At 46.1% G+C, this 24048-nt stretch overlaps 1 long non-coding RNA gene across 1 annotated transcript; it reads right to left on the bottom strand.

Annotated features, from left to right (window-relative positions):
- Positions 1 to 340: 340 nt before the first annotated feature.
- LOC140650207 (uncharacterized) lies at positions 341 to 8281 on the bottom strand. The gene is made up of 3 exons (XR_012041888.1): positions 8200 to 8281; positions 3100 to 3229; positions 341 to 446 (listed from the first exon to the last, which is right to left on the bottom strand). It is a non-coding gene; the product is annotated as an uncharacterized lncRNA (long non-coding RNA).
- Positions 8282 to 24048: the final 15767 nt, after the last annotated feature.

The raw sequence follows: 24048 nt of genomic DNA, 5'->3' as shown, positions 1-24048 counted from the left end.
TGATCCCAGGTACAGCAGTGTCAGTAGGGCTGAGGGGGTCTCACCTCTTGGTGGGTCTGGCCACCAGAAATACATCCGTGATCACATATGAAATGTTTGGGAGAAGCAAGGGTCGAAGCAGGGTCCACCCCAGCTTTGTGCAAATAAACCCAATCTCTCTCTCACCTTCCTAATTTTATTTTTGTGCTGCAAAGACCCAAAACGCTCCCTTGTACAAAATGAAAACGCAGAGAGTCACTCCTTCAAGTGATGTTTATTCTCCAAGCTGGCAGCATTTCAACCCTTGGACCAATGTTCTAAGACAAAAATTGCCCAACTAGCTGAAGTCCTCCTTCTGTTTCGGGATTAATGTGTTCGGCTCCTGTTGATTTATGTGAGCTGTGACTTCATGACCTCAACACGTGCTTGAAGAAAACGAGTTTGGGCCAGAAACCAGGAGTTACCCACTGAAAAACAAAGCAAAGGGAGATGGATTCAGCCTGTTTCTGTGCACCATGCCTGGGGCTCAGGTGCCGTGTGCCTTCACGATTGCAGAGCGTGCAGGAGGTGCTGCTCCTCCGGGAGCATCTGTGTGCTGCTCGGCTGGGAGGAGGGAGGGAGGGAGAGATGACATTTGCCATTCCCTTTCTGAGGTGCCCAGTGCTTTCATCCCCCCATAATCCCACTAGCTGCATGTCCTCAGCTGTCCCCAGCAGCCCCAGGGGGTTCCTGGGGTGGCTGATCGCCTCTGAGCACCAGCTCACTGGCCAGCCCAGCCTGGAGGATGCTTGCCTCCAAGTTCAGCCCGAACAAGATAAGGGGCCATGAGAATACAGCTTGGTTAGAGTCACAGCATGGTCTGATCACGGACACTCTGTCTGATGTATTTTCCTTATCTGAGCAGAAAAAGCACCACCTGCAACTCTGCCCTGGCATAAAGGTAACCAAATTGATCTTGTGTGTCTGCAATTAGCAAGTCCTCACAGACTTTCAACAAAGCCAGGAAGAAGAAAGACAGAACAACGATAACGGAGGGACAGCTTTCTACACACACAGAGCTGGCAAGGACACAAAGGACACACACAGAGGATTCAATTTTTTTTTCTACTTTCATCTGACATTTAGCAATCGTAACTTTTCGTTTGAGTAATAAATGGGTTTGTCCTTTTCAGCAAAACTGCTGTGGACATATTATTCCCTTTATGGTGTGTTTTGCTGAATTCCAGATGTTGCTGTTTATTCAAGACAAAGTTCATCCAAAGAAGGGTCAAGGAAAAAAAAAGTTTTGCTGAAAGCAAATAATAAAAAAAAAGGTTTTGTGAAGAGTTAGTTTGTGTAGGTATTACTGTTATATGGAGCTTTACACTGAGCTGAATTATGGCAATACAGTGAATCATTCCGGGGGAGTGAAAATGACTGTCAGTGCTTGCTTCCCCATTAACCTTTTTTAATGTGAACTTATAAAATAATATGTGGTCTGGGAGATGAGAAACAAGTGACTACTCATTGAGATAGGCTCCACAGGAGAAATTAGCATCTTTCCTGATGTGATGGTGAAAGAAATAACCCTTTGCTTATCCAGTCTACTCCTAGGTTAAGTGCCGCTCTCTACAGGCAGAGATGGAGCAACCAGGAGAAATATATCATTAAAGATGCTGCTTATTTGGTTATGCCCTAATTGTTTCTGTCTCAGGTGAGATCCCCAGTGTGCTAGGTGCTGTCCAAAGCAAAATCCAATCCACACTAGAGCATTTATAGGCTAAAACAAGACACCACAGGCCTTGCTCAGAGACGAGAAGAAGAGGAAACATTTTTCAGTTGCTTTCTCAAGAATTACAAAAGCATCACTTGCATTTTAACTAGCTTTTAATCTTGGGAACAGAAGCAGAAGCGAGTCAGACTGCTGGTGCTGGGTAGCCTTCCCCCGGGAGGAGCAGGAGCAGGGAGAGGAGCAGAGTTGATGTGGCTGTACCACCCAGTAAATAGGATACCGCTGCTCTTGTGTTTGCTGTGCACAGGTTTGAAACATCGGAACACTGAGTCACTGGGTTCCACCAGCAACGCATGCAAGATGTGCCAGCCAAGAGCAATTTCCAGCTGCAGCGAGTGTCCAGCGCTCACAATTTGGGCTACCCCGTTCTGTGAGTGCCCCTGCCCTTTAGGAGAGATGTCTCCATCCCCTCTCCTGACAGAGAACCAGTCCCTCTGGAACCATCCCAGGCAGCTTTAGAGAAGCCTTGGGGTGGCTCTGAATAGCAAACCTCTGACTATACTCCCATCTTGGTTTCTGCAGTGAGAAGATGACTTAAAGCTGAATTTAGTCCCTCGGCATAACTAAACTGAGCCTGTGAATTTTCCTCCAATTTTGGTATATTTCTTCAGTAATGGAAAGGAAAATAAGCAGAATAAAAGCAAGAGGTTTGTTTTATTTGCAGGGAAGATGTTCACAAGAGTGGCTTGCTACCTGCTGTTGCTAGCTGAAGGCTGCTGAGATATTTAGCAGCCTATTTGAACTAATTGCACTCCCTGGAACTGCATGTTCAGATCTTAATTCAGCCTTTCATACCTGTCAAGTGGGATGAAACCACCCCTGATGGGTAACCAACCCCTGCATGAGGAGGTTTCAAAGTGTGGGTACGTCCTGCCTGCCCATCCGCCCCTGTGCTGCCGTGATGAGGGACAGAGGTGGAGAGTCTTCTCGGTGACCAAGGGGCATGATGGAGAGGTTTCCTGCAGCCATTGGGAACTAGGAACTGCCTCCTCAGGAAGCCAAGAGGCTGATATCTCCCCAGTCCTATGGAGGTGGAAATAGAGGTGCATGGCCTCAGGCCTGAAGGCACCTTATGCTGGGCTGGAAGCGATCAGCAGTGCAAAGTCAGCACAAAGCACAAAAAGCAGGTAGCTATCCCCTGGCAAATGTTTGGCAAATTCCTGAGCAACCTTTCCCTTCAGTAACCCTTGGAGCATCCCGAGAGCTTGTCAGGAGGGTTGGTTTTTACTGAGTTGAGCTTGCCCTGTGCAGACACGAGGGATTAATCGCAGAGACACATGCAGTCTGGGAGCCTGCCTGTGCCGCCAGCCCACGGGTAGCACCACCCTGTAGCAACCCCTGCAACCCACCTTGTGACGGATTCGAGGTGGCCTTGGCGTGGGTGTCTGGGTGCTGGCAGGAGACTGCCACACAGCCAGAAATGCCGGTGATGCCGAGTGAAGGGCTGCTTCCAGGCTGAATCTGGCCTTGTGTCTTTATCTCCATGCGAGACATGCCGGGAGGAAGGGGAGGATGTGTCAGTGCTGGGAGTGATCGCCTTGAAGCAACAGAGCTGAAGGGCAAACTGAAGACTAAAACGTGAAATGCTTGTGCTCAGCCAGATTTTTTTGAGTACCTTTGCCGCTGCTCATGAAGAGGTTTGATCTTGTTTCTCCCCTCTCAGAAGGAGCTGAGGCACTAATAGGTGGTCGTCCTCATGAGCCGTGCTCCCTGCCACAAAACTACCACAACAGTGACTTGACAGCTCCCCAGAGCTTCTGTTTCCCTCAGGTTTGGTACCTCCTTAATTAAAAACTCACTAGGTATCAAATAGATTTTTTTTTTATTTGGTTTGGCTGCCTTTGGGAAGGGGGAAGGGGAAACAACCTCTCCTCTACTTGCTAGCAGGAATATTTACCTATGGACACAGTTTAATCTCACTTTTAAGCAAACAGATCAATATTTGATTTTCACCACATCGAGACTTGCTGTTAGCATTCCTGGTACAGAAATTAATAAATATTGATGTTAGGGGCCAGCAATTTGGCTGGTATATGTAGGTATATTCTCCTTCAATTCAGCATAGCCAGTTTATTCTAGCAGAATTGTCCTCATATTTTTCATAGTTGTACCAAATTTTGCTTCCAAAATGAAGTTACAATCAAGGCAGATGATAGAAAAGAAATGATCAATGGAAAATTAGCTGCATGAGATCAAACGGGAATCAGCATGGGCACCTGGAGGGGTGGAGGCTAGATGCATTGTAGGGAGGGGAGTGCTGGTGCAGGTTGGGTTACTGCTATCCCCTTGCCTGACTGCCTGAACGTATGTATCTCAGGTTTCTCAGGTCACAAGATTATTCATATTTGCTTACGTTATAGTCTCTGCTAGGAGCACTAATGCATCACTCCTTTTGTGTTTGCCATGAGGAAATACATGGCATTAGACAGCCTATAATCTACACAGACAAGGTAAGTAGAAAGTAGGAGATAACATTATTGTTATACCTATTTATGGGCTGGGAAGATAAAGGGAAAGAGATTAAGGGCAGTCTGTGGCAGTCTGTGGCAGACAGAGCAGTTAAAGACTGATCTCCTAAGACCCCTGTTAGTGTCCTCCTTGTACGACCGCCTCTCCCCTGAGAACACCCTTATCTTATTGGGAGAAATGAAATTTGAGGTATGCCAACTAGCCCTGTAACAGGACCTTTCCAAAACAGGGACATATTTTTGCAAATAAATATATTTTTTCTTTGCAAGTTAGTAATAGGGACCCAATAGATCTACCACAGATATCAGTGCTGCCTTGGCTTGCTGGGCATGTGGGAGCCAGCAGAGCTGGACCAAGCTCCTTCCCCAGTGGAGCCTGAGGAGGTGAAATGCCCTTCCTGTACCACCAAGCCAGGAGGGTGAACACAAACCATCTCCACATCTCTGCTTTGTGTTCACTCTCCTGAACACAAACCATCTCCCCAGCTGGGGCATGCCCTGCTTCCAGAATAGGGGGCTAAAAGGGGGTAAACATCATTACACATGTCCCGGCTAAGAGCATGTATTCAGTTATTTGCGATGGAGCAGAGCTGCTGGGCAGCTCTTAGCACTGCCACAACCTGCCCCGGTCCCGGAGCCGTGTTTGCTGTGTGCACAGCAGTCTGTGATGGAAGACAAGCACAGTCTGCTGACACTTTCCGCACACGTTAGCAGGTCAATCTCAACATTGGTTCATGGATGGACATGTTCTAATGACTTTCCCTTTATTTTGTACAGTCCTGAACTCTAGTAATAACTACTAATGTCTACCTCTAATCCTATTAGTAACAGTATCACTGATGATGCTCTGAAGGCAGCCGCTACTGAGTATTGCCACCGTCAAGACTAGGTGCTGGACTTTCTTCCCTGGGCCTGTAAACACCTCGCTGTGTAATATGATGGCCAAGCCGGTGTCCTTGCATGGTCAGATGTTATCTATGACATGTAAACAGCATGTTGTCCTGCCTTCTTGCTTCCCTGATGTATCTCAGTGCATTAACGTCACCTTGTGTTAGCTGCCGTGCCAGATGGTGTCAATGGCTGTGCGGTAATGTGACTTGGACAGATAGGGGGTTGGCGATAGGTGCTCCTAGACATAGGAGCAGAGTGCTGTGTACATGTCTGGTGCCAGCCAGGAGGACCTTTGAAATTCATCTTGCTGCTATCCCTGAAAGACCATCCCGCACCATGACTTTTGGTTTAGCACGTCATTAGTAGGCATTTTAATACCATGGTGTCACCAGCTTATCTAGTCAGAGAGGAGCTCCCTTCCCGTACTCCCAAAATTGCACTTGGGTTCCCAAAATTATCCTGTCATGCCAGTGAAAGGCAGAGATGCCGAGCTGTGCGTTTCCCCTGGCTGATCGAGAGAGAGAGGCAGAGGGGTGCTGCTCCGCACCCTGCCTGGGGGTTGCAGAGCTGGCTAGGAGTGGTGGCATGGAGGCACATGGGTTTAATCACCAAACAGAGCGCTCAGGAGCTGGAACATGTCCACTGCACAGTGGCACAATCTGAGAAGCCATTTAAGGTCTCAGCTGGAAAACAAACACAGAAATGATAACCACGGATTACAAGGCTGTTTGAGATCTACGAACATATACTGTTTTGACAGTAGACATTGTAAACAGATCATTTTTATTGACCTGTGCCCTACAATCTGTTTGAAAGCAATTCCTGCCTTTTATCTGAGAAGCCGATGGTGGAAAACATTGCTTGCATGGAAAATATTGTCTCGGTCATCTCTTGCCCAATGGTTTATTTCCTAATTCTGATTAACCAAGCTAATACTCATACTTCCTTGGCACTACCTGACTGTGAGTCCCCACGGTGCTGTCGCTGACTGTTTGCTATGGGTCTGTGCTGATGAGTCAGAGCTGAAATGTCTGTGATGGACTGATAAAAGGAGGAATACACTTCAGGCAGCACAAACCATGAGAGAGCCACATGTATCAGTCTATTCCACAATACTTTCACCAGTGGTGGAGGAGGAAAGTGGAAAAGGGAGATACAGGAAGGAAAGAGGCAATAGGAGGAAAAGCAGGCCATGGATCAGAGCAAACTGCCAGGACACAGAAAAAAACATTTCCAAAGCAGAGAAAAGTGGCTGCCATACAGAAATCTGCTCTGCTTTGTCCTGCTTACTTAACAGAAGTGCTGCAGGCTTCTCACACCTCTCTTTTAGTTACTGATGACAGTGCGAGAGAACAAGGCTGTTTTAGCACGTTGCTCCTCCTCACTATTGGGCTTGACCTGCTGCTTGCTCTTCCCTTCTTGGGAGCGTGGCAAGGTGGAGGCAGGGGACTGGGGCTGCAGGGCATCCTTTCTGGGAGGTGAGGTAAGGGCAGCAAGACAGTAAGCATCTAGGAGGTGGCAGATTTCACCAAACAGTCGAAGCTGTGTGACTGCCAGGGTCTGATTCTACAAGCAAGGCAGGAACTGTAAGGAGAGGAGGAAAAGTCTCTCTCCGATTACTAGAAACAGATCCTGGTGTTTAGGCTGGTTTCACTCTCTGAAATGTGTAGGCTCTGTTTAAAACTGCAGTGGTCAATGCTGCCTGTGTGGTAGCAGTAGCATTGCTGCACCCATGATGGGATGAGGATTTTGCTCAATTAATCTAAGAGATTAGTCCTCTCTTTACAAACCTGGCTGTTAAAGCAGAATGGCAGTCAACCTTTAAGCAGCTCTTTTTACACACAATCATCTTGAAGTGCAGTTTTTCCAGGGCTGAGGTCCAGCAGGCCCCAAGAAACCCCTCCCCAGGGACAGAACCTTTGCTAGACCTACGTCTGTGTCCCCCCAGCCACTGCTCTGCCTGGTTAGCACTGAAAAACCTCCTTATGGAATCATTATTGCAGACCATTTGCTGGTCTGGATCAGTGCCTGCTTCTCGCAGATGTATTTGTCCTTCGGTCTTCCCCCAGCACCGTCGCTGCCAGGGCTGTAACTGGGCTTTCATTGTTGCAGTTACAAGTGATTAGAGCTGCAGAGGATGCAGAGTTAGAGCCAGGCGAGGCTGTTTCCCCCACCTTTGTCCTGAGATTGGTTTTCATCTGCATGCTACTGTGTTAGAAGTCTGCATTCATGGAAGATATTCTTAATATGAGACCAACTGAGACCTCTTGTCTGGCTGTGTCCTGCCTACCTGCTGCTGGCCAGCCACACTGCTCCCAGGACATGGTGGCCAACTGGGTGGCAATTAGGATCCGCTTCTCTCCTTTCCAAAGCACTGATTTTGACCCCAGCCTTGTTGTCTGAATTAGCCCTTTTCCATCTCTGACATAACTCAGTTGTCACTAGTCCCTCCCCAGGTCTTGGGTGCATGCCATCACTGCTGCTCTATGCGGTCAGTGGTTCCCCAGCCCTGCTCCTCTCTCCAGCCAGGTGTGCATTCAACTCCATCATGCAGAGTGCGACATCATGAGGCCACCTGCCCTGGAATGGCTCATGGCTACACTCTTGTCCTAAAACCAGGGTAAACACAGAGAAACTGCATGGTGGGAATAGTCCATAGGTCATGCCCTGTATAGCAGTTACTTGTGAGAATGTTAGATGGTCTGAGGACAAAAACCATGCCAGCAATGGAGCTAATATCCTATTGATATGGAAGGTTCCAGGCCTGTGCCCTGGTCCTATTTAATTTCCTAAATCAGACATGACCCAAATTATCTAACTTCAGGAAGCTATGTAGGGAAAATATCAGTCTAATTCCCTCTGGAAGATGGAGCCTCACCCTGGGAGTACCTAAGGCTCCATACAAAGCCTGAAGGCTCTTGGTGATGGAGGGAAGACGAGGGGCTGCATTCCCTGCCCAGCTCTGTGCCCATGCCAGGGGTGCTTGCACCCGCCAGGCAGCACTTGTGCTGCTACCTCTTGCTCCCAGATATTTCACAGACACATCAGCTCAAAACTAAGCAGTCACATTTTTACTGGGGCATCTCCTACCTCATAAGTTCTTACAGAGCAGGATCTGGGCAGGAAACATCTGCTTCAGAGACTGCGGCAGCCTGAGCGGTCAAATGAGCTGTGGCAAAACGGGGAGTAAACACAGCAAGTGCATAACAAAGCAGTGGCCGGTAGCAAATTCCTCCTGTAGGAAAGAAAACTGAATCTTACCCTTGTTTCCCCAAAGCCTCTCTGTTTCCCAGCTAAGCCCCAACAATTTCAAGCATCCCAGGCATGCAAGGAAATACTGCTGACGTCAGGCAGCCGGAGGCCGGGGAGAGGGGATGGAGCTCAGGAAGTCTGTGCCCCTGACAATGAAACAGATACTGTGCGGAGAGTATATTCTGGGTCATAAAAGGGTTTCCCCGGTGCACAATCTGTCTGAGACAATTTTCTATTTAAAGTCCCCAGCTGTAGCCTGAGGAAGGGGCAGTGGAGCACTGAGTGAATCATCCATCCTGTCCGAGTGAATCCCGAGGTGGGAGATTTCCTGTGTTCAGAAAGAAAACAAGATGCGCAGTCGCTGCTGGTGCCAGCGAGGAACCCAACAACATCTAATGGGAACCTCGATGAGGTCATCTGGGAACCCAGATGTAATGCTCATCTGCCATTAATTCCTCACACTCAAGAAAACCAAGCCACAGGCTCTCTCGCTGATGGGTATGTTATGCTGGAGTACATCCAAAAAACGGGTGCACGTTGCCCCACCACAATGACCAGCTACAGCCAGGTCGTACCAGTGCTGGAGGTGGTTCATGGTCTCCAGCACCATGCCCTCCCTGGCTGCTGGAAACAAGGGGAGCCTCCCATCCCAGCTCCACCGCTCATGAAGGCAGGCTGTGGTCAAGGCAATCAAGTCCATCCCTGCACTGGTTCATGAGCTGCATAAGTATTTTACTATCCGCTCACCTCATAAAAGGACTTCTACTGCAAATTATTCATCAGGGGGAAGAAGCTTCAAGTTGCAAAACACTGTCATTCACTGAATCAACACTGAATCATGTCCATACTCAGCATGCAAGGAAGATTTCACCCACAGGAATGCTTAAAGTGCTGTCTGCAATAAATAAAGGTGTGAAGGTGATAAAATATAGGGCAGCATTAGCTTAGCTACACCTATTTAAACCCAGTTATCAACAACACTCAAGCTTTTCATTTGTGCTTGAGGCTAAACTTCATGTCATTTTGTACATTTAAAATGGGATTAAGGATGGGATTTTCAAACTTTTTTTGGTCTAATTTCCCCCTCATTGAACCATTGAGCATTTCAGTGGAAGCATCCCAGAGAGCACAGAAAAGCAGTAAATATGTGTCTTACCAGAAACACTGCAGCCAGACATGCAAAATGCTGATCTGGTGAAAATTCAGTGCACTGATTCAATCATGCTCACATCATTTTGATACGTTAACTTTTTATGGGCAGGTTTCATATTGGATCAGACAGTTTTTATTTGTGTCACTCCAGCTTCACGTCAGATGGAAAAGACGTAGTAGGTCACCTAGTCTGTCAGGCAGAGACTATCCTACCAATACAATTTTTGAGAACTTGGTCTGTTTCCTAGTGAGTAACACTTGCAATCATTTTCCATAGCTGATTACACTAACCTCAAAAACCATTTCCATTATTTGACTAAGCTTTGCATTATCTCTAATTTAAGCATTGTATTTAACTATGCACTTCCATAACAACCCTTGCTATAGTCCTCTTTTTTTTGTTGTTCATTAGATTAGAGAAGTACATTTCTGCTTGCAATATTTGGTTAACAAATAAGGGAAAATATCTTTGTCTGCAAGTGTGCTACAGATGTAGTCCTCACTAATGGTGTCTTTATGGAAGAAGTTTGTAAATGTTTGACAGGAGAGGTGGGATTTGTCTGACCAACTCCAGATGTTCACACTGTAAATTTCTGCCTATGAGCTAAGTGTCTAGACTGTTTTTATAGTCAACAGAGAAATACAGGCACTTCAGGATGCATTTTTCCTTATCCTAATCCTAACGGCTCTGATATTGCAGCCTGAAAGTGCCTGTTTCTTTCCACTGGCTGTAAAGGGAACCTGAAGTGATGTCCAGGCTATGTCTGTACTACAAAACTAAAATGCCAGGGATCATTCTCTGGCACTGAAGATGAGGGGTGATGAATGACACTAAATGCTCTTGCCATCAAAAGTAGTGAGGTTGCCCCAGACTGACTGTTACCACTCTGACCTGAGCCCACCGGGCCTTTGGCAGAGCACTAGGTGTCCCAGGTCGAAATAATGCTGGGGACTGTTCTAGCAGCTGGGATGGTCTAACACTGTGCATGGCCAAGCTACAGAAGGAAACCATGGTAGCTGGCCCAGGAACAGACATTTATGTTGTAAACATGCCAAGTAAGAGAAGTGAATCCTCCCAACTGTCTTGGAGGTGCTCAGGTCCTCTTCTGCTGCCTTCACTGCGTGTAAATGTGAATGATTTGGTTCATGCTTGGATGCTGTTGGTGTTTCTTCTGCAGGGACTACGGTTGCTGGTTAATATTTGGCTGTTCTGACCTCTTCTTATCCTTCCTGAAGCATGAAGGTATGTTTTGTCAGTACCCTCCAGCTTTTTTCACAAGCCATGCAGGAATAGGATGGCTCATTTGCCTCTGTAAAGATTTCCCTAAATTGATTTCCTTCTAGTGGATTTGTGCTGATGGAAGGATTAAGCTTTTTGCTTGCTATTTGATGATTATTAGAATCACTGGGGACAGGATTGCAAGATCAAGCAATGCCTTTGCTAAAGCCAAAGGGCTTCCTGAGTGAACTTTTGCTGCTCCTTTGATGTCAACACATGGCTCTTCCCATCCACACCAGAGCCAATTGCCAATTGCACCCACCAAAGCTGCATCATCCTTTCATAAACCTTCAGTTGGGTTGGAACATTAGCTGCCAATGTAATGGAAAAATCCAATCCTTTTTTTCATCTAGATTTGCATAGTGGAAACACACTGTATTACGTTCACTTTTTACACGGTAAAAAACTGCTTATTTGTAAACTGCTTTGTTATTTTGATGAAAAATTTCTCATTTTCTGTCTTTCAGTGGCCCTCTCTTGTGCCTGCAAGACGTAAGTGTCACTGTCACCAAGAGCTGTTGCTGTGGGTATGTACCATGTATGCTAAACCTATCAAAGGCAGATTCTGATCACAGTTTTAGTGGTGCGACTATAACATGACCATGACCAGAGTCTGTCTGCTAGGGAAATAACACCTGAAATGATTTCATACAGGTGGGGCACCTGATTCTTCGCATTTTTTGGCTTTATCTCAGCAGTTTCAGTGAGACTTCTCCGTACAGCAGCATAAATGAGAGGCAAGTCTAACCCCAGACACTGAGGATGGACAGAAATGAAAATAAAACTCAAAACCAAGGAATGGATGTTTCAGTTCAACTGCAACATAAAAAGTAACAAAAATGGGATGTGAGAGTCTGAGGGGAATCTAGGAATCCTGACATGGCATTACAACTGCTTCTTTTTTGCTTTGAAGTCTTATTCCTTGATGATGCATTACTGAGTATTTTTATCTATATGCCTTCTCTTCCATGTAAAAATACCAGTTTTCAATTAAGGAAGCTTACTTGTGTAGTGAGTGGTTAGATTTTATTCCTGAAGCTTTAAAACAGAAGAAAAAATATTGATAGGGAGACTGCTAATACATATCACAGGAAAAATTCCTAAAGAGAATGAGTTCTTGGAAATTGGTCTCCAGACCAATTTTTGCACAAATGAGAGGTGTCATGAAAAATGATAATCCCTGTTAATTAAATCTTTTGTGTTAGAGAACAAATGGAGGCACATCTGAAAGCTGAAGGGATTTGTAATGTGACTCAGTCTTTTTGCCTCTGGGTCGCCACTTCAGAGTTGGTATGGGCTAGAAGCAACTGAAAGTCATTATTCTCTGACAGCTGGTTGGAGACCTCTGGGAAATGAGTTTGTGTTATCCTGCTACCAGTGGTAGAGTGACTGATGCAGCACCAAGTAATCTATCCTCCCTACAGGGGTAATTGGTATTTCCCTCCATGATAGCAAACAGAGAGACTGCAGCTAAAACAAGCGTAAAGCAAAATTATCATCCTGTCATTGCATCACCAGCATCAGCCACATTATTATGTTCAGCCCCCAAAGCGCTAACGCTATGTGCACCTTGCCACTGTGGTGTCCGGACACGAAACACAGGCGGTATCAGCAGGATGCCCCGGTACCCCAGGGGCTGGCATCGCCCTCCTTATAGGTAATGCTCACGTGGAATGAAGAGCTGGGGACGAGAAGGGAGGTGAACGTCTCTAACCACTCCCTAGGAGCTGTCATTACTTTGTACCACGCGTGCTGTCTGTGATGGCACGGTTTCTGTTAATTTCTGTACATGAAACACAGGCACAAAGCAGTATAAATGACCTGTTGGTCAGCTTCCTCCTGCTCACCGCCTGACTCCCCTGCCATTCACTCGTGCCCTCCTGAAGCTTTGGCTTGGTTTCTTGATTGGTAGCATCAGCATGTGCACATCTGGCTCTGGTGCACCCGTGAGCACACCACCATGTCAACCGGAGTGCCCAAGGCAGCTTTAAATGGGCCACTGAAGTAAAATATCAACAAGCTTTGGATGAGGGAAAGCTGGCAGAATGCATTTGGACCTTGTTGGCACTTTGCATTTTTGCAAATCTTTTGCAAATTTTTTTGCAAAAATTTGCAAAGAATGTATCTCCATCACATTTTTTGGTCCAGTACTAACACACCCCAAATCCAGGTTTACTGTCCCATTGAATGTCAGTTTTAGAGACACTGACTCACATCATGGAGGAAACTATCTCAACTTACCCTGAGCACATAAGGAAATTAGGCTCCAACCTCCATTGGGATTTCCTTTTCTTTCCCTGGTGGAGGCTGACTGATGAGGGGATCTGCACCCAGCGACGCTTTCCTGGCAGACTTTGTTTCCCATGTTTTTCCCATCTGCCTTGCTGTGCTTTCAGCTGCCTTCATGACTGATACAGCCTCTTCCAGACGGTGGTTCATTTCATTCAAAAATAAAGGTTCAAGCCAGATGCATTGCCCTCCGGAGAGGCCTGTTTCCCTCCACCAACTGAAAGCTGCTTTGAACTATGCATTCAGACTTAGATGTGTGCCTTTGAGATGCCTAATAGAAGGCAACCTGCATCTTAGCATGTGCATTTCTGGAGAGACTTGACAAAATGGAGACAATATTCAGAAGACTCAAAAAAAAAGACTTTGGAGACCTGGAAAAATACGTTAAGAGAGTTAAAGTGATCAGTTTGATTTATATAGGAAAAGAAGATTTAGTGGCAACTCAGTTACAGTCAATAAAAAGGTTAAAATGTTAAAGAGCTTTTTAAATCTAATGGAGAAGGACATGACAAGAAGCAGTGGCTGGAAACTGAAGCCAGACAAATTCAAGTGCAGTCTCATAAACTATAACTCCCATAAAGCAGTGTGCCACCAAGGGAAAATGAAGTTTAATGTTGATCTTGACTCAAAGCAGATCATTGTTGGGAGGTGATAGCCATGCTACCAACTGCAACAAACATTTAAGCATTGGGACTATGTGAATGTTGTGGTCAAACTCAAAAGGTGCTCAACTGGCCAGTGCATATACTGAGCAACCACAGTCCAAACTAGGGATTCAGTTGCATATTAATAGATGCCTGGTGCCATTTGAGGAGTTCTGGGCAGTCTGAGTTATCCACACAGGACTGGCCTTTGGTAGAAACAAGGAAGGATACATTACCGAATCTGGAGGGTGCTAGACTATGATGAGGAGGTGGCTGAATCTAGTCCCAGTTGTCTAGAATCCTCTTACAGCCAGTGGAGAGCTGTAAGTAGGCTGTCCAAAAAATGAGGGTCTGAAATCTGATGAACTATAACATGAAAACACCTATTTGCCTCCCTACATTGTAAAAGGAGAGCAGGGAAATTGTCTCAGATGTTGATATCTACACTGTAGGTATCTAATGCTAACGGAGATGAATCCAACACTCAATGACTAAATGAAATGCTCCACTACAATAGCAATGATTTTAGATATTTTCTTGGAAACTAAATTGCAAGATTTTCATTTTTCAATCTGAATTTTGGACAGTAATAAACAACCGAAGGCCAGAAATTCCATGTTTTCCCTTAGGCCAAACTAAACAAATATGCTAGACTACAAAAGTTATTCCAGTGCTCTCAATGGAGAAGAACATACACCCACTGCAATTAGAAATGTTCATTTCTCTCTCAGAAAGATCCCAGGCCAACTTGTGAAGTTTGATGAATACAGAGCCACTGATGTGTGAGCAAACTTCTTGCTACTCCCCAGAAATCTCTTTGCTTGAATATAGATTCCCAGCGGTTAGATTAACAATCCCATGCCAACATACATATACTTGTGCAACGTCCAAGCATAAGGCTCTGAAAGTTGCTAAGCAATACATAGTGAAGCAACAAGGAAAGAAAAGGAAAGGAAGAAATAAACCAACCCAAAGTAAGGGAAAGATCAGAAGATCGTTTGCTCCAGTGCCCTTTGGCATCATGTTGCTGCTGTAGCTAAGGCAACATAAGACTTCCCTAACCCTCTGCTTGGCCTCTCCAGCTATAATAGACAATTGTCCCCTTTTAATGACTGTACTTTCTACCACTCCTGCACAAGATTAATTTCATAGTCTAGGCCTGAATCACGAAGGAAAGTGCAGGGAATTGGCAGCAAAGACAAATGTCATGACCAAGGCTGGTAGAGGAGTGGGACACCGAAGCCAGCCAGTGCCAGGCAGGGCAGCGGTACTTTGCCCCTTTGCACGCCAGGCGCTGTAGGAGAGGTGTGTGGTACCACACCCTGCAAACACAGCCGCTGGAAGAGTGAGAGCAGCAAGCAAGCAGAAGCACGCAGAGGTCAAGATTATTTTTAGAGACCTAAAATTAACAGCCTTCTTTCCTGAGTCACTGAGAAAACATTGTTTGTTTGGGGGCGGTTTCTGCTAGGAAACGCACAATACCTTTAAAGGTGTGTTTACCTGCTGTACGTGCTGGTCAGGCTTTGGAGGTAGACATATTCAAAGAAAAGGCAATATTTGAACCAGTGACAAGTGGGTCTTTTAAGACAAGCGGATTATCACATTCAATTGACGGACAAGTGCTGGAGCCACAGGCCAAGATGTCCCTATTGTCCCCAAAGGAAAGTGGGCTGCGGTCTGGGTCTGGGCCATGCCATGGCCTCTCCACTTGAAGTGGTGGTAAGGATGAGTTTGGGTAAGATCCCAAAGTTCATGCCAGAGGTGTGGGGAAAATGCACTGTAGTCTCTGCCAGTAAATGTCAATATCTGGCCTTCAACTTGGGCACTGCAGCTGCACCAGCTGTACTCTTAAATTGTTAAAAAACCCTGGTTCAGGTTTATCTGAGGTTAACTTGTCCTTTTCAAACAACTCCTGGCACCTCAGGGTCAGCACAGGCCCAGGACCATCCCCTCCTGTTTTAAAGGCCAGCAGGGCTCAACAGTCTGGACATGACTAGACCATGCTGGCTGCCCTCAGGAAACGTGCTCTGGCAGCATTTTGTTTGCTCTTTAGATGAAACTGGGATGTCGGAACAGCACGAATGAGACTCATAAAAGTTTGTCAGTCAAAGCCCTGAAGAAATATGTGTGTTTTTAAGGTGTCAGCAAGGCCTGTTATTGTGTTAGCAGGTATTACCTGCAACTCCCTTCTCCCTCATAGGCTTCCCCTAAGCTGATTAACCATTTAAAACAATCTTGCCTGCACTAGCATTTTGATACTTCATCATAACTCCTGGAGTGTCTCTGGAAATTGAAATAGCCCCCAGTCAGCTATTGGGGCTGGTCCGGGAGCCCTTGGGGCTAAGGCAGGAGTTACACATCCATCCACTTGACTCTGTCAAGACCAGAGCACCTCTTGGGCCAGCTCCCTTTTGGATGCTAAAGAAACCCAGACGCTAAAACACAAGGCACTGGTGAAGTTTAGATGCCCCAGGGTGAGGCGGGAGTTGCAGGCTGCAGTTCTGGATGTAAAAATTTCCCACTTTGGGGAAACTTTGGGGAACTTTGGGTTGCATCTGCTCTTCTTAGGGTCAGCGCACTGTAGAGTGTCCCTCAGCTAACGACACAGCATCTCATCATGCCGAAGTCCTCACCTGAACCCTATGGCTGAGTTTTCATCCTTTGCCTTGTGATGATGGGAAGGTTGCTGGCTGGATCCTGCCTGGCTACAGATGGAGATCCTGCCTGGGGCACATGCCCAGGCACTGGGAAGGAGAAGCATCTCTCACTGGCTGTCATCCAACCTTTCAAGGCAGGAGGGCCAAGGGAGTCATGTGAAACCTAAGAACAGAGTCAGCGTTTAAGGGCTTCAGCACTTAAATTATTGGCAGTCACTGTTTAAAGTAGGATAATTAATTCTCCCTGCTGATAGCTACCTGATGCGCTCCACCAAAAATGCGCTTTTTTTTGTAGGCTATGTAAGAAGGTAACAATTTAGGAAGAAAAAGTCCATGAACAGCCTAACCCAGCAGAATGAAATGGCAATTATTGTATAGTCAGACAGCATGGAGCCTGTGCTTTTAATGCAATTAATTCTGTCATGGCTTAATAAATTCATTACATCGGTGTAGTCAAGACTGAAGTTTAACAAGCACAATGATGAGAATTCTTTTGTGTTTAAACATATTAGCATTCAGATTCTTAAAGGGAAATTTTGCCTACTCTGAAGCCTTGGCTGCTGTATAATTGAAAAAAGGCACCTACAAAAATATGCTTTTTTCAGATATGATATTTTTATCTATTTTATGATATATATTTTATGATATATTTTACCATTTTAATGATATTTTCTTGCTTTGCATATGCGTCACAAAATTGGACTGATTTTTTAAAAATATAAAGGAAATTATTTGGACCTTTAGATACTTTAATCTTCTGAAAACAAAAAGGAAATCTGCTGCTTTGCTGTGCCTCTGTGTGTTGGAAGAACAGGGCTTTTGCAGATGTTCACCACACCTCAAAGGAGCGAGGGAGATGCTTGTATCCCTTGTAGAAATGTGCTCCCTATTTTCCAATACAGAGTGCAATGTCAAAGGGCTCAGAGGAGACAGCAGGCAGTTTGGGTGGGAATCACCCAAATCACAAAACCAGTCAGCATTAAGTTAAGTCATTGTTAAAAGGGGCAGGCAATCCTCACCTTCCCTCCCCTGGCTCTGGCCACTCACTCCCTCCAGGCTGCCTGTGACATTTTAGGCCTCATGCAATTGTACTATCGGGGAACAGATCTGGTTGAAAACTATCTCAGGGGAAAAGAAAAAAAAAATTGTCTTCTAGTGGATCAGAACCAACTTCGTGCACACCTTTTTGCTCATATGTTCCCCTTGCATGAATCACTTTCTGACGGTATGGTTTTCTCTTCATTAGTCAATGCTAGTATGTCCAGCAAATAATTCTTCCTTTCGTTTTGGAGCAGGACAGGAGCACCAAGGCAGGGAGGCAGAGTGGCATTCCAGGGTCCCCAAGGACCAGTCTGTGTTTCTCAGCCGAGTGCTGGATATGAGGGCATGACTCTTTCTTAAAGGACGTGCAAAGAGTTTGCAGAAGTGAGCTGTTAATACCCTTACTTGCCCACACATTCTCAGTCCCACGTAACGTCTGCAAAAATTATAAAAGCCTCCTGAAACCTGGCTTCCCAAGGCTCAGCCACAATCTCAGATGTCTCAGTGAACATTTTAACTTGTTAAATCTGAACATTTAATGAGCCAGGTGAGGGATGCACCAGCAACAACAGCCAATTGATCCACACAACAACTGTATTCGTGACTCACATGCTGAGGGTATTTATTCATGCCTGCAGTGCCTGTGAGTGTGCCGGCAGTGTGCTCCTTCTTGATGACAGTGGCAACTTTGAACAGTCTCATCCCTCGGTCACCTTGTTCTTCAAGGGCTGATCCCAATGACAGCTGGAGCACTGGCATTTGTCAGGACTTGGCTGGGGCCTCATATGCGGTTTGGTCACTGTACTTGAAGAAGGATGTAGAGCAGCTGGAGGGGCTTCAGAGGGGAGCAGCACAAATGTTTTAAGGTCTAGAAGATAAGGTTTGTGGAGTCAAAGGACTTGGGGAACATCAGTCTGGGGGACAGATGACTGCCAGGGAAAGATAAACGCTTCAAAAAAGACAAAAGTGGCCTCAGAAAGGAAAGGAATAATCTGCTTCCGTGCCTGGAAAGGGGTCAAAGATTATGGACTTTAACTGCAGCAAAAGGGTTTCTGTTAGAAATTATGAAAAACTTTCTCGACCTAGAAATAATAAAGCACTGAGTTGGATGCCCAAGGGAAGCTGTGTAGTCTTCACATCACTGTCTTTTTTTAAGGACAGATTAGAGAAGCACCTGGCAGGATTCGCTTCAATACCATTGATCCTGTCTTGGGGTGAGGGATCTGCACTGTGACCTCTTGAATTTGCTTTCAGGCTGATTTTCTCTGATGCTATTATCCCGTGGAAATTTGTCACGGAAAGTCATCTCTCCCCGACAAGTGGTGTTCTGGGTGTGCTGTAGCACCTTCGCAGTGCGTGGCAGCGCTGCGGAGCTGCTCAAAGCTGAAGTACAGAGACCATGGACACAGCACGGGAATGCAGAGCTGGAATCTGACCGAGAGCCTTTAATTAACAGCATAGCTCTTGAGAGGTGTGTCCTGCAATCCTTAAGGACAGCAAATGGTCAAAACCTCAGTTTAAATGCCTGATCTGAAAGGGGGGAGGTTATCGATTTCTGCAGGGAATCAGGTTATGTGGGAGTTGTGCATTTCACCTGAGGCTTAAAGCCTTTGCAGAACATGACTCCCCAAAGACCATAAATTGTGTGCCTTGATGATACAGTCCTGTACAAAGAAGACTTGCTCCCTAGCAACCCAGTGCAAGCTCATCTGTCTCCAATGTACCCAAGCAGTCACCAGCAGATGTAATTTTGCTCAGTAAACCTTGGTCTATGATGTCTGCAATAGTTTGGAACGCTAAAAACAAATGCATCGTCTGCCAAATGGCTTTTCTTATACGGATGCCATGGAAATGCATACTCTTTATTGGGGTCCTGCATTTCATTTGCCATCTCTAGAGTGATAGATCCTGTCTAGGTAATTGGAAAAGAGCATGCCAAGAGTTATCTCATTGTAAACACATTAGGAGCTGAGATAAATCCTGGACAAGCCAAGCTCACAGCAGATGAAACATAGCAGAAACAATGCAAAGTTTTCTTTCTAGTCCTACAGAGGCAGCGGAGCTGACTCTTCTATTCAAATACACATGAGGGTATACACGTCTGTACAGGTATACACAGAAAATGACAGTTTCTCCTGGTAATCCCTTTTCCATTGCGAAGCGTTTGCAGTTTGCATGCACCGGAGCTGGGCTGAAATTGCACCTCTTGCATGTGCCTCTGCAGGGAGAGCTGAAACCAGCAGCAGACCCCACAGGAAAGATTGCTTCTGAAGGAGGGGTGCAGACCCAGAGCACAAGATGGGAGAGGAGGAGGCTGTGCTGCACCCATGTGCTCGTCTCTCACGTGAACTGGAGAGGGCTGGAGAGCTGGAGCGGGCTGTGCTTCATGGGGTGAGATGCTGGCCTTGGCTAGTTTGCTTCAGCATCTCACAGCATCTTTGAGGCTGTGAGGAGCACCAGCCAGGCGTGTTTTGGTTGTGTAGACATTTTGTCACAAAAACCTTCCTGACCATATAGAGACCATTTTAGTTTGGTATCAGCTGACTCCCCAGAGCAAACCTGATCTGGATTTATATGCACATTTTTCAAGGACAGACCTATGGCTTTAGGAGCACTGATATGGCAGACAAAAAGGGGAAATAGCACAACCCTGAACTCTCAAAATCACACCAGCTCCTTTCCCTCTGTGCTCGGTGATGCACTGCCAGCCTCCCTTCATTCTCACCTTGAGAGCCACAGCTGGTCCTGCACAAATAGCTGCTGCTGCAGGCTCTGTGTTTCAATGAGCCCCCGCTTCACAGTGATGCTTTAAAGAGGTCCTGGGTGAGACTGGGTATTTCGGGGTACCTCTGAGAATCAAAGGCAATAACACTTCCTTTTATATCATCTGTCGTGCCTCTTGAGTTAATGTTAGCATTTGCTATATGCATTTGCCACCAGCAGCTCCTACAGGGTAGGGGAATTAGCCAAGCCTGGTGGCATTATCAACAAATAATTTTCACTTATAATTCTCTGGTTTTGAGACAGTAAACAAAGATGTGATCTGGCAAAAAGCTGTGGGAAGAAAGACCATATTTCTGATCCAGCCAAGACTTACATCATCACCTCCAGGAATTTCTCCTATGCAGGGAGCACAGAGCAGCCCCTCTCTTGAAGGTTAACAGGGTTATTTAAACTTGGGTCATTTTACACAGCTGGGCAAATGAATCTGGCAAAACCGAGGTGGCAGTAACCTCTGGCAGTGAGACTGGAAGGGATGAGAGGCCAGGATGACTGTCTGGAGCTACAAACCACTGCTAACAGACTGCCCCCAGCTGAAATAGCTGGTCTGATTGTGTCTTTTCCAAGAAAGACGTCTGCAGTCTCTGTCCCCCATCACTTGCTCTGGGGTGGGGGTATGTGCCTCACCAAGAGGCTACCCAAGCCCAGTGCCTCTTCCATTTGCACCACATATTGGGAAATAACACTGGGAAAGCCTTAGGAGCCATTTCTGACCTGCAGTGTGCCACGGGAGCTGCTCCAATTAGCAAAGGTGACACCAGGGTGCTCATACTGAAAGGAGACCGCTGGATGCCGGGCAGGGAGTGGGTGCCGTGGGAGGACTGTGCCCGCCACAGGAGCAGGGTCCGGTTGCACATTCCTCAGCCCTGAGTCACCGGGGGCTGCCTGCCGACCCCTAACCCCACTCCAGCTCCAGGCACAATCTTCCTGCCTTACTACTGTGGGAGAGAGGGTCTTCTCAAAGAGGGGTGATGAAAAGCAACCACTGAAGTCTATAAAACACTGCTCCTCTAAGGCGACACTGTGCCGGGAGGGCTCGGTGGGAGATGGCTCACAAAGGGGCTCTTCTCCTCTCTCCCCCAGCCTGGGGGGGTGGAGGGTGGCCCAAAAAAGCACGTTAATTTTGCAGGACATTTCCCCAGCAATGGCAGACATCTGCAGAGCATGCAGTGAGAGGTTTCAATCTTCATAGTTTATCAGGGGCTAATGAATGATCAATAGATGATTAGCCAGATGCTCTGCTAGCTGCAGGTTCTACACATGCAGTTTGGTATTTTGGAGGCATCCACAAGCCTAAGAAGGCATCATTAAAATGTTTCTAGCAAAAGCTACTATAGGTAGAAAATGAGGCGCAATGTTGAAGGTAGCTCCACGCCTGCTCAGTTCGTATGTCTGATGTGGTCAGCCAAGGATGCATGACTTATTGGGTTGCAGAGAGGGTGCACACGTGCACAGGAGTTTCCAGCGTCCTCAACAAGGTGCTGGAGAAAAGGCCAAGATGCAGCTTCTGGCTGCAAATCCTGGGGCTATTTTTTGGTATCTTCCACCCAAGTTAAACGTTGTGACCTCCCCTGCAAAGTGAAGCCCATGAGGAGGGGTTGGTCTAAAAAGTCATGTATACTGAGCTGTGTAGGGTTTTCTTGACAGTCAGTGGACAGACCCATACCTCCCAGGGCCAACTGAGGGTTTAGAGCACCCAGAGCCTTGTCCCACCACCCCACTAATTGCAGCAGATGCTACAGCACAGCAACACACAAGACCATTCAAAGCACAAAAGGGACCGCAGGGCTCTGATCACATCTTACTGAAGCCAGGAGGGGAGGGATTCATTTCACCTAATTCTTGATGCCTGCTCTGTCTGAACTAGGAACCATAAATTCCCTCTCTGGTCATTACGCAGAAAAAGACACTTTTAGGATTTGGTTCATTTTCAAGTCGAAGTGTAAAATGGGTCAGACAAATTCCCCTCTCGGACCCCTGCAGCTGACCCCCGCAAGCAGAACAGACCCATAAAACCATTCGGTATTTTCTCCTAGCTCTCATCGGAAGAACTTCTTGTGTTGGCTATTTTTCTTTAAAAAAAAAAAAAGGAAAAAGACTTTTTTGGGTTCTTGTTTAAGCAAGTCTTAAAGGAAGTAAAGAGAACTGAAAATTACCAGATTCATTGTCCTGCTGTAAGTATGTTAGTAATTAGTCTTGTATAACAGGAGCAGATGTTGCTTTTTTCCAAATGACTCTGCCTGCGCTCAGGGTGCAAATATAACATTTTGCAGTGATGGTGACAGGGAGGTGATACCAGTGGGGCTGCATATGTGCATGAAAGTTAGATACCTGCTTAAACGCTCCTGCAATCCCAATTGACGGGTGAATTCATTGGCGTAAAAGAGAAGACAATTTAGACTGTATTTTTCCAAAGAAGAGGAGCTTTAGTTTTCATCCTTCCCTTACCAGCCTAAAAGGATGTCATTGTCTCAGAAGACAAGAAAGCCATATTCCAGATGTCCAAAGTATTTGAAAGAGGATGTTTATTAATGACCTGGGGACTGAAGATAAACAGGCTGCACGAAAATAACCGCTGAGATACAATGGTGAAGTTAACCTTTGCATGCCAGAGGTCTGGGCAGCCCAGGGAGCGGGCTGATAGGGGTGCACAGGCTGCAGAGCGGCTTCAGGCGTGTGGCTCAGAGCTTCTCCTTAAACACTTCGATAGGTAGTAACAAATTGCAGTGCTGCAGAGGAGGAATACAGATCTGCTGGAGAAGTGTCTTCTCCTATTGTCTGTTTACATGATCAATTACAACGAGAGAAAATTCTGGCTTCATTGCTCATGTCAAAAGAAGCAACCAATCTATCTTCATGTAACAAACACTGCCATGAGGACAAAGGGAGGTTTTACCAGTCCTTCCTTTTGGACACCCACAATTTATAAACCCACAGCAATATTTTTGCTGGATCAACATCCATGTGAAAGCAGCAACCACAGTAAAAGAAAACCCCTTTCCTTAGCTTCACATCCCCTCATCTAACACATAAAACTTCCCTGCTCAGGATCAATAATATATGTACTGAGCAGGCTGAGATCCAGCTTCCCCCTTCCGCACACACATATTCCCATAGGGAAAGCCCAAAAGAATCAAATTCCATGTCTGAACCGTACTGCACACCCTGAAACCCAGTGAGTCTGGGCTCCGTGATAACCACAGAGGAGAGATACTCCTGTCAAGGACACACTGCTAAATGGCCTTCCTGCCAGCTCAGATTAAGCAGTGTCAGCCCCAGCTGATTATACATACCACAGGTCTGTGCAGGAAAAGCGCAGCTGCATCCACCTGCCCTTTGGGGTGGATTTACCTCGTCTGTTTGATGGCTCAGTTGGTACCCAGTGTCAAGGGAGGGAGTAGTAAATTGTCTATCCTTAAAAAATTGCCTCTGCCTTAAAAAAGGATTTATGTAAATAAACAGATTTATAAATAATTTGTAAAAAATGAAATATAATATTGGTAATAAGCAATTTATAAATAAATACATTTATGTACATAAATAAATTTTAAATAAACTCATAACCATAAACGAGTGGGTTTAAACCACGCTGATAGTCAGGTATTGTCCTTCATTTGGAGGCTACAGCTAAGTGATTGATGAGGCTTGGGGCAATTAGCTGGGCATGAGGCTCTCGGTTGGCTCCCTCCACTTTGATGTGCCTGGCTTTAGTCAAAGTCTGCAACGCTTTGGGGTATGTGCAAGGCATTCTGAGGTGTGCAGGCTCAGGACCAGAGACAAACCCCTTCTATAACCTCTGAGGAGCTCTGGTCCTATCCAAGCTACCCCCCGTATCCCCCCGTTC

Source organism: Ciconia boyciana, chromosome 3 (assembly GCF_034638445.1).
Source record: "Ciconia boyciana chromosome 3, ASM3463844v1, whole genome shotgun sequence".
Lineage (NCBI taxonomy): Eukaryota > Metazoa > Chordata > Aves > Ciconiiformes > Ciconiidae > Ciconia > Ciconia boyciana.
This window is presented reverse-complemented; position numbering and strand designations above follow the sequence as displayed.